Source organism: Cyprinodon tularosa, unplaced genomic scaffold (assembly GCF_016077235.1).
Source record: "Cyprinodon tularosa strain WSP-4 unplaced genomic scaffold, ASM1607723v1 ctg594, whole genome shotgun sequence".
Lineage (NCBI taxonomy): Eukaryota > Metazoa > Chordata > Actinopteri > Cyprinodontiformes > Cyprinodontidae > Cyprinodon > Cyprinodon tularosa.
Genome location: NW_024039334.1, coordinates 1,033,872 through 1,044,764, shown reverse-complemented (window position 1 = coordinate 1,044,764; position 10,893 = coordinate 1,033,872).

The following is a 10,893-nucleotide window of genomic DNA, read 5'->3' as shown; positions in this document are numbered from 1 at the left end:
GAGGACATCGAAGGGCTCACAGACTGCATCACGAACTATATCAACTTCTGTGTGGACTGACTACTATAGCCACTAGGTGGCAGTCTGAGTCCATTTCGGCGTCCCTTTTCAGATGTAAATGCCCCATTAGCCCTGTGGCTAGAGAACAAATCCAACCCTTCAGTTTCGGTTTCAGCTAAAGTATCTCTCCTTGAGTGTTTTACCTGAGAGCAGGGGGGAAAAATCATATTTGTAATTAAATATAACTAGATCTACGTCATCAGTGTCGCCAACACCGCAATGATTTCAGCGCAGCCAGCCGCACAGCAATCAGACAATAACTGATCTGTACAATAAAAATAGCTGCATGAGCTGGAAAGCTGTAGAAAGCAACAATATTTATACAATAATGACCATTTATACGATAATGACCGTTATTTATTTGGGGGGAAATATAACTCTTCCACTGCAGACACGCAGCCAGCATCGCGAGACTGCAGTAAAGTTGGCAAAAATATTCACAGATTCGGCTTTTCCGGAATTATTCGAGAAATTATTTATTCTGCAAAACAGACACCAGAGCAAGGCAGACAGTGAGCTACAACCATAGTTTCCTAAAAACGAGTCTTTTATCGCGCTGGGAGAATTACATTTGATCCTATGGAGAGCACACTGATCCAAAAATTCTCTGTCTGCAGTTCGCAAAATAATCAGAGAGAAATATTCAAAAGGGTCACCAAGGAGAGGTGGGTTATTATCACATTCATTGGATTCGAAAAAAATACTTTTTTGAGGAATTTCCAAAAGCCTAAATGACAAATGGCACCTCTATTCTATTATTAGAATAGGTATAAAATGAGCAATGACTACACTATAGATCACTGTACTGCCTTCAAACTTGTAGGATAAACAGATAACCTCATCTGGATCATACTACAACTCTTACTTTGGGAAGATAGGCCAAACTTTATTTTTGGAGATTATTCATTGTTATTTTAAGCATATAATATTCAAAAATTACTTGTGACTTTGAAAGATTTATTTTGTCGTTTTGTATACACAAGTGTAAACAAAAAGACATTTCGTTTAGAACAGCTCTAGACAATTTCATATTTTAAAGTGCAGCCTTGAAAACAGTAATGAATACATAAAAAAATGGTAATATAAACATATGAATGTATATTTACAGTTCTAACATCCTTTTTTTTTCTTACTTTGGGAAGATAGGCCAAACTGTATTTTTGGGAATTAATTCATTGTTATTATAAGCATATAATAGCCAATAGTTACACTGTAGATCATTGTAGTGCCATCAAACTTGTAACACACATAGATAACCTCATCTAGTTCATACAACAACTCTTACTTTGGGAATATGTGCTAAACTCTATTTTTTCAGATTTTTTTTATTGTTATTATAAGCAGGCCAGGTGTGCAATCTCTGAAACAGGAACCACAGCACTGAGCGTTGTGTGCACTGCACAAAGTATACCTGTCGCAAATGCAGGAAGGACTCACCTTGGGTTTGTAAAAACTGGTAAATGGGACAATTGTAGCTTCATATGTAGTGCTTTTCCTTGGGTCAAATAAATGTTACTCCAGTACTGAAATCGTACTGTTTGTAATTTTCTAAGCTGAAATGTTGAATGACGTGAAAAGGCGAGACAAGAGAAGATACAATTATTCTCTAAGTTGTTCTTTCTTTCACATAGTGAGCTTTGCAACAATACAAATGAGTCTGTTGGTGAATGGACAATATAAATAGGCTCTTCCTTGCCTTGTTGGAAAAGCATGGTTATGAACTGTTCTCAGCTCAGGAACTAGGACCCGTATGATATCTGGTTGTTCAATAGGTTTGCCTTAATAAAAGATTTGGATATGACTTATCAAGTTATTCCTGCAAAAAGGTCTGATGTTGCAGGGGCAGGTAATGAAAAGTGCTTGGAGCATGCTCTGGTTCTGATGCCAGTTTGTCACAAGTTATTTGCATTACAACTAGGACACTTAGCAAGATAGAGTGAATACACAAACTTGAAGAGGGGAGGGGGGCTTGCAGGAAAACGGAAATTCTCCGCGACATCTAGTGTCGCGGAGAATTTCCGTCACTTGATGGCCTATGATATCAAAAATTCTACAATAACTTATTTAACTTATTTATATATTTTACGGATACTAGCCTATTGTGCTGTTTGACACGTAACATTTTATTTTATGGCGTCTTTCTTTTATTTAGATCAGCTGATGTGCGCTCCACCTTTCCAAGGAATTACATTAGATCATAGGGGCACATTATGCAAGAATGCTGCTTGCTGCCCCAATGAATAGTGGCGTTTCTAAGCTGTTGTCAGAGATGGCTGTGATCAATGCGCAAGTCAGTGAGCTAATCCGGAGTATTCCCATTTTAAATACAGTGAACCCTCGTTTATCGCGGAGGTTACGTTCCAAAAAGAACCCGCGATAGGTGAAATCCGTGAAGTAGAAACCTTTATTTTTTTTTACAGTTATCATACAATGAAATACTCCATACAATATTGAAATCAAGGAACAAAAACTTTTTACAGGCCCAAGCATTTGTTTAACAAATAAAAGTATGGTATAAACGTTGTTAACTACTGTAATGTACTGTAAAATAATATAATTATAAATAAATAAGTAATAATTTTAATCATCAATACGAAATGAAGGGTTGATATTGCGGGGATCAGCACCGCCCCGCCGTGAGGGATTGGAATGGGAGAAAATGAGAAATGATTATGAAAAAAAATACAAAGTACAGTAGGACAAATAGTGACTGACGTGTACAGTACAGTATTTCACTGGTGTTCTGACGGAGCCGCTGCATCCTGACTCTGCTCTGTGGCGTTTTTTTCTTCTAAAGCCTGTGGTGCAGGTGTGTGTTTTTGAGAGAAGAACATAGTTATCGGTAGTTGTTGTTGCTCTTTTTTCTTCTGGGCCAAAAGATCCTTATAAACCGACATGCCACCATCGATTATGTTTGACAATAAAGTTTAACAATGCATGATGCAAATCCGTGAAGCAGCGAGACCGTGAAAAGTGAACAGCGTTATAGCGAGGGTTCACTGTAATGTACTATTTAGATCAAGATATAAGAAGCATTATTTCTGCATAACATGGCATCAAATATCCTGTAGATATAAGTAGCCTATAATAATCTACTATTAATTAACACATTTAATTTCAAAACAAGCTCAGACTGCATGAATTAGCTCAAAGAGCAGAGTGTTCATGCACCTGTAACAGGTAACCTCCCCGTTACTGACGCATGATATGATAACTACATCATTTAATAATCATGTGACAGCTGAACACTGTGAAGTCACATTTCTAAAGTTCATACAGAAGTAAATGTTGTAACCATGCACATACCAGATAGTGAGGACTGGATACTGGATAAAAATGAAGGTTAAAAGAAGAACGCCCGAAACGTCACGGCATTAAAGAAATAGATACTCGCAGATAATGTAGTCACTATGTTAAATTAATTCATTAACTGTATTTTAATCAAAAACATCATAAAATAGCACAATATCACACCAAGATCCCCAATAAAACTGCTTTTCAGTTGACTGCAGGCCCACAAACGTCACCCACGGCAGAGCTCCCAAGTGCCACCTGGTGGTTGTCCGGGTACATTGCAGTTCTTTTTGAAATAAAAAAAAACTGGCCTCAGGAAATACATTGTGATTCACGCAGGAATCACACAGGAAACCGTCCATTTCCATACAGTATCCACTGTAAGTTAATTTATGCGTCAATAAACTGTTTCAGAGGAATGATCACAGCGCTCTGTGTCATCAGTGATGCCAGCTCCCAGGTTTGATTAATACTTTGTAATAAATACATCAATAAAGCACAAACATACTCAGTTTTGCTTCCGCTCTATTTTTAAATATGCAGTAGAACCCTGCAACTTTTAGATGTGTCTTTGTTTCAGCACACCTGAATCAAATAATTAGATGATTGAGAGGACTCTGGAGGAAGTGACTGCATACTAAGGCGGTAATTGAGCCATTTAATTCAGGTGTGTGGAGCAAGGATGGATCTAAATGTTGCAGGATACCGGCCCCCAGGAACTGGAATTGCCCACCCCTGCAGTAGAGGTATTTAAACGTAGTAGAGGATATTTACCAGTATATAAAACCCGCGCCCTATAATCCGGTGCGCCTTATGTGTGTGTTAAATATAATAATGGCACACATAACTAAGACTGCACCTTCTAGTACAGTGCGCCTTATGGTCGTGAAAATACGGTACGCCTACAAAACTGTGTGTCTGACAGGGTGGTCAGCAACACTGGTGCCCCTGAGGGGAATGTCCTCTCCCCCTTCCTCTTCACCCTTTTCACCTCAGACTTCAACTATTGCTATGAGTACTGCCACCTTCAGAAGTTTTCTGATGACTCAGCAATTGTTGGCTGCATTGAACAGTGTGAGGAGAGTGAATACAGGACTGTGGTGGGAAACTTTGTCACTTGGAGTGAGCTGAACCACCTACAGCTCAACATGACAAAGACTAAGGAGCTAATAGTGGGTCTGAGGAGGACAAAAACATCTGTGACCCCTGTTTCCATCCAGGGGGTTCATGTTGACCTGTTGGGTTGTGGAGGAGTATAAGTACCTGGGAGTGTACTTTAACAATAAGTTGGACTGGACTACAAACACTGAGGCAGTCTACAAAAAGGCCCAAAGCCGACTATTCTTCCTGAGGAGGCTGAAGTCCCATAACATCTGTGGGGCGATGCTGAGGATGTTTTATGAGTCTGTTGTTGCTAGCACGCTCTTCTTCGCTGTCACATGCTGGGGCAGTGGGCTGAGGGTCGCTGACAACAACAGACTGAACAAACTGATCAGGAGGGCCGGTGACTTTGTGGCGTAGCAGCTGGACACCCTGACCACCATCACAGAGAATAGGATGCTGTCCAGGCTTTAGTCCATCTTAGACAATGACTCACATCCTCTCCATGACACACTGGTCCAACAGATGAGCTCCTTCAGCAGAAGACTCTTCTAACCCAGAATCACCACAGAGCACCACAGGAAATCATTCCTGCCTGTGGCCAACAGTCTCTACAACGCCTCCCTCAAGTGATTCAGAAACCCTCCTCTGAAATTGACATTTATTCATTCCTTGCACTATTTTTGCACGTCACTATCACTTTACTTGGATTAAGTTATGCATATATATATATATATATGTATATATATATATATATATATATATATATATATATATATATATATATATATATATATATATATATACATATATATATATTTATACAGAAGAGTTATATGTATATATATTAATATCTTTATTATCTTGTGTGATTTGTTGTATATATACATATATATATATATATATATATATATATATATATATATATATATATATATATATATATATATATATATATATATATATATATATATATATATATATATATACAAACCACACAAGAGCACAAAAAACAGGGAAAAAAGGTGATTTTAAAATAAAATAAATTCAGCTACCTATGCTGACTTTACAATAAGGTAACACAAAAACAGGGGCTATCAGATAATAAAAAAGAAAAAAGTTGATATTTATAGCACAGTTAACGCCCATATTGGAAACAACAGTAACACCTGGAGGGGGGTGATTGGAAAGAATGGAATCCAAACTCTGAACTGAAGTGGTGATTAGTAATCAGACTTCTGTGCAAGTCCATACATTCACGAGTCAAGGCCAAGCGAGTAGGAAGAAGTTTGTGTTTTAAAGTGTGTGCTTTTATTGCCGCAGCTTCTGCAGTAAAGGGTTCACATGAAGATTAGACATGTTTTATAAATAGCCAGGTGGAAAGAGGAAACTGGGTCTTGCACAACAGTTTCAGTAGAAGTGCAGGGGAATGAAAAAAATACTTAGAATGCAGTTTGCTGAACAGACTTTTAAAGTGTTGAACCTCAATCCAATGTTTTTTTTACTGTAAAGTTGTTATTGAAATGTTATTTGCTGTCAGCAAAAATAATTCAGACTGAGGTCAGTTACTCTGTGTGACCTGCTTGTTAACAAGGAACAGCCAGCGTCCTGTTATATCAGCTACTTACTTGCTGCTTGGGGAATTCACTAATATGATTAATGATATAAAATCCACACAAATATCCGGGTCCAGTAGGCAAATTGCATCCACAGTGTTAAGATACCATCTGTCATATGGAAAATAACATCTAGTTAATAGCTAAAAAACTGGAAATTATGGTTCAGAAGTGAGATACACAATAAAGACTTTGATATGAGTTTTACTTTCTTAAGAAAACAACTAGAATAGTAGCCATTCAAAACTTCCCCACTTTCCTTGAAAACCCCAAAAAGTAATTAAATAGTTTTTGTACATGCATAAAGGGATACAAGCCTGTTGTGGTAGTTTAAAGTGTATTTTTTTGTACTAAACTAAAGGGATAAACGGGTTTGACTATGTGTATGCTGGTCTGACTGGGTATGTTCATCTGATAATACAGAGGCACCCAATCAGCAACAAAAAGTTGTGACAAAGAACTTCTGCTCTTTTCTAAAAGTGGTGCACTCTGTCCCTCATCTTTACATTAGATGGTAAATGGCATGTACTTATATAGTGCCTTTATTCAAGTAAGGAGACTTGACCAAAGCACCTTACACTACATTCATTCACCCATACGCTAATGGTGGCAAGCTACATTGTAGCCACAGCTGCCCTTGGGCCCACTGAAAGAAGCAGGGCTGCCGTACACTGGCGCCACCGGAAGCCTGACGAATCCCTACTCAATTCTAGTCAGAATCTAAGTCTGATACTGCTCCATAGAGCTGTGATTATGGGGCGTGTTTTGAATGAACCAGGAAAAAAAATGCCTCTGCACTCAATTGGATAGACCTACAACCAATAAGAGCAATGGAGTGCGTGACGTATGTTAAGCGAGGCATAGTTGTTGTCAACAAAAATCAAAGCGTGCAGTTGCACGCCTAGAATAAGAAGATGAGACTTGATCGCGTTTCTCTGTTCCTCTTTTAAAATTAATTTGCTGTCAATATCTTCTAGAATAGACCTAATAGCAGAATCTACTCGCCTAAACTCTCCAGCGGCAGCCATTGTTGTTGTCACCCATGCGCGCTTTGGTCACGTGGTTGATTACGTTACTGTTGATCATCTGTCCATCATCGTATAAAGCCCGCCCTGACAATTTGATTGGATTGCCAGAGAGTGGGCGATAATACTCGCGCTACTATGGAGCAGAGCCAGACCGAACTTCCCGACCTCAAACGTTGTGGGTGGGACTAAGTTCGGAATGGCACCCAGGCTACCACCGGGCCCTCTGACCACCATCAGTAGACAATGCAGGTGAAGTGTCTTGCCCAAGGACACAACGACAGTGAAAGTCAGGGGCTTGAAACGTCAATCCTTCGATTTCACGGCAAACTCCTACATCCAACACCACTGTCGCCCCGACAGCAATGCAACCAGCTACGCGCAGCATTTCCCCCCTCATTCAAAAACGGTCATATTTATATGTATTGTATTGTATTGTAAGGTCTGGTACATGTATTTATATTTCACACCATCTTAATTTCAAAATGTAAACTCTAAAAGCACATATGCTCCTAAGATCTCAAAAGATGTATTGAATGGTGTGAATGACGTGTAACCACAGATAGGGCAAGCTGAAGAAAAAAAAAAAGAATGGTGTGAATGACGTTATCACAAATAGGGCAAGCTGAAGGGGCTGCTGATTACCACAGAAGGTTTATTTGAGGAGAGCTTCTGCTCATAATGTTGTGGGGGTTGAGGTGAGGAGAGGTTCCAACCACAATGTTAAAATCCTTAGCTGTTTCTCTAAGAAATACTACATATTTTCTAGCAAAAAAAAATTCTAAAAAGGATCAAGCTTATGAATCGGTAAATGAAAATAAATTTGAATGATTTTAATAATGGACAAACATGTAATTGATAAGCAGCAGCTTGGTCAAAAACCTGAGTTTTACATTGTGTTGGTAGACTCTCTCCAACAAAATTACTATCAGGGTTCAGCCCTCTACTTGGGTTTATTTTTAAGTTTCTTTGTTTTCTGTGTCTTTGTAGTTTATTTCAACCAGTGCTGAGTTCTTTAGTTACCCTCTGTGGCCCCCTTGTGTTTGTTTTCCTTTCCACTTGGCTTCCTTCTAGTTGGTCTTGTTTACAGGTGCTCCCAATCTGCAGATTAGCTTTACTTTGTTCAGTCCCCCAATATATATATATATATATATATATATATATATATATATATATATATATATATATATATATATATATATATATATATATATATATATATATATATATATACATACATATATATATATATATATATATATATATATATATATATATATATATATATATATATATATATATATATATATATATATATATACATATATATATATATATATATATATATACCACCTCTGCAGTCACTCAGTGCTGGTTCTTTGTTGGTTTTGTAGTTTGTTTTTGTTTTCTTTCAATGTTTTTTCTTTATATTTTTGCCTCAGTCACCTTATTAAATCTGCAAGATCACAGCCACCTCCTAATATCTGTATTTGGAACCTCAAAAACCTCCACTTAAATCGTGACAATTAAGGGCTAAATATTAGAGTCTACAGAATTATAAAAAAGTCTGGCATCCTCACATTTTTACTATTCATTGACCAATTAACCAAAAACTTGTTTTTGTACTTATTTTTAAACCTATTTGTAAGATCTAACAAAACAGCAGGTTAAAAAAAAATTCTAAAAACAACATTTGGGGACAAATTCATATTTTACAATGAACAAAGATGTATAACTATGATTAATAGACTGGGTATGTTGTGCTATTGAGTTAATGAAGTGGGCACTAACTAATATGTAGCTTTGTGTTTTTAGCGTAATCCAACCATCAGTGATGAGAGATCATTCGTGGTGCTAAAAGAACTTCTAAACAGCTGATTGTTCTCAAAGGATTGTTTTATTACATTTTGTGTAAATGTAGGTCTACACACAACATTTTCCTCTTTATTCATAAAATGATAAAATCAGGGACATTTCAGGGTACGGCTATAGCTGAGGATAGATTGTCCAAAACATGGACTGTCCCCAGAAATTAGGGCATCTCCCAAGCACATGTCAAGTCACGGCCAAGTGCGGAGCCCGTTTCACCCGTCATGCTCTCCCTCCGCTGGCTGGCACCTGGGCTCCTCAATACACTGGTGGAGCTCAGGGTTTGGGTGCGGATGCCCAGGCGGCTACTGGCTCAGGGAGCTCAGGGTTTGGGTGCGGATGCCCAGGCGGCTACTGGCTCAGGGAGCTCAGGGTTTGGGTGCGGATGCCCAGGCGGCTACTGGCTCAGGGAGCTCAGGGTTTGGGTGCGGATGCTCAGGCGGCTACTGGCTCATTCCTCAATGGGGCCTGGCAGGCCCGGGCCCAGCTGGGGCTCCCGCCGGGGGGGTGGGGCACCCCGGGGCCCATTGCCGGATTCACTACAGGGTGGCTGGCTGCCGGCGGAGCCTGCAGACTCGTCCCTGCAGCTCCCGGGGGCTCCGGCATTGCAGTGGCTGGGGGACTTCCTCGGGGCTGTCTCTCCTCCTCCCTTGGTGGGGGTCAGATTTCCTGGGTTGGCCTGGGTTGGCCCCCTTCGCTTTTGGGGTCCCTTTGGGCATCTGGGGCTTTGGGTCTCCCGGCGCTGGATTTGGTGCTCTCTGGGGGACGCCTCTTTGGCTCTTCACAACCACTATTGAGCATTTTTTCTTTGGATAAAGTTTACATGCCCAAGTGCACTCTCACAAACAACTACAGGTGCTTGGTTCCAGGTACTTAGAGTTTCACTTCCATACAGAAAGCCCATATTCTTATCTTCAGGTAACAGAATAATACTTCTATAACTTCAGCGATAGTATCTAGGTGTTACGTTATTGTATGTCTCGAACCATTTCAGTTGGTTGTGCTGTTCTTTTTACGTCTCTTTGCAGGTGATGAAGCAGTCTGAAAATGTTTTATCGTTATCTCCTTTTTATTTCCTTTCTTTCATCTTTTCTCCTTTTTTTCTGTTTTTCCTTTCCTGATCTACCTACATTGCAGTGTCCATATAATCTGCATATAACCTGCATAATTATAATAAAGCAATTTATATGCATAAAACAAGCGGAACACTATGGTGATAGCAGTACTGCTCCACTTGTGAAAGTAAAATCTGTTGGACTCTTTTTGGCATCAAGACAATTATTCTTATTGCCACATCGTCAGACAGGACACTGTTAAAAAAGAAAAAACAAATCAGAGCCGTCTGGTCCCTGTAACCAAGCAGCATCAGGTGAAAGCCTGTGTCTCTGTTTAAATGTTGCTGATGTCAACACACTGAGAATAGTGCACATCTCTTATATTTAGCTATTTTTCACACCATCTTAATTTTACAATGTAAACCAGTTACTCTCAAAGCACATATGGACCTCCGATCTCAAAAGATGTTTCGAATGGTGTGAATGACGTGTAACCAAAAATAGGGCAAGCTGATTGGAGCTGCTGATTATCACAGAAGTTTAATCTTAGGAGAGCTATTGCTAAACAGTGCCGTGAACTTTTGACTCGTAATATTGTGGGGGTTGAGGTGAAGAGTTTCCAACCACAATGTCAACAACCTTATCTTTTTCTCTTAGAGATACTACATATTTTCTAGTAAAATGTCCTAAAAAAGATCCAGCTTATGAATCAGAAAATAAAAATACGGTTGAATGATGTCAGTGATGGACAAATATTTAATTAGCATTATTAATCAGCATTATTAATAAGCAGTAGTTTAGTCAAAAACCTGAGTTTTCCATTGTATTTTGGGGGTCTCTCCAATAACATTAAGGGCTAAATATCCATCCATC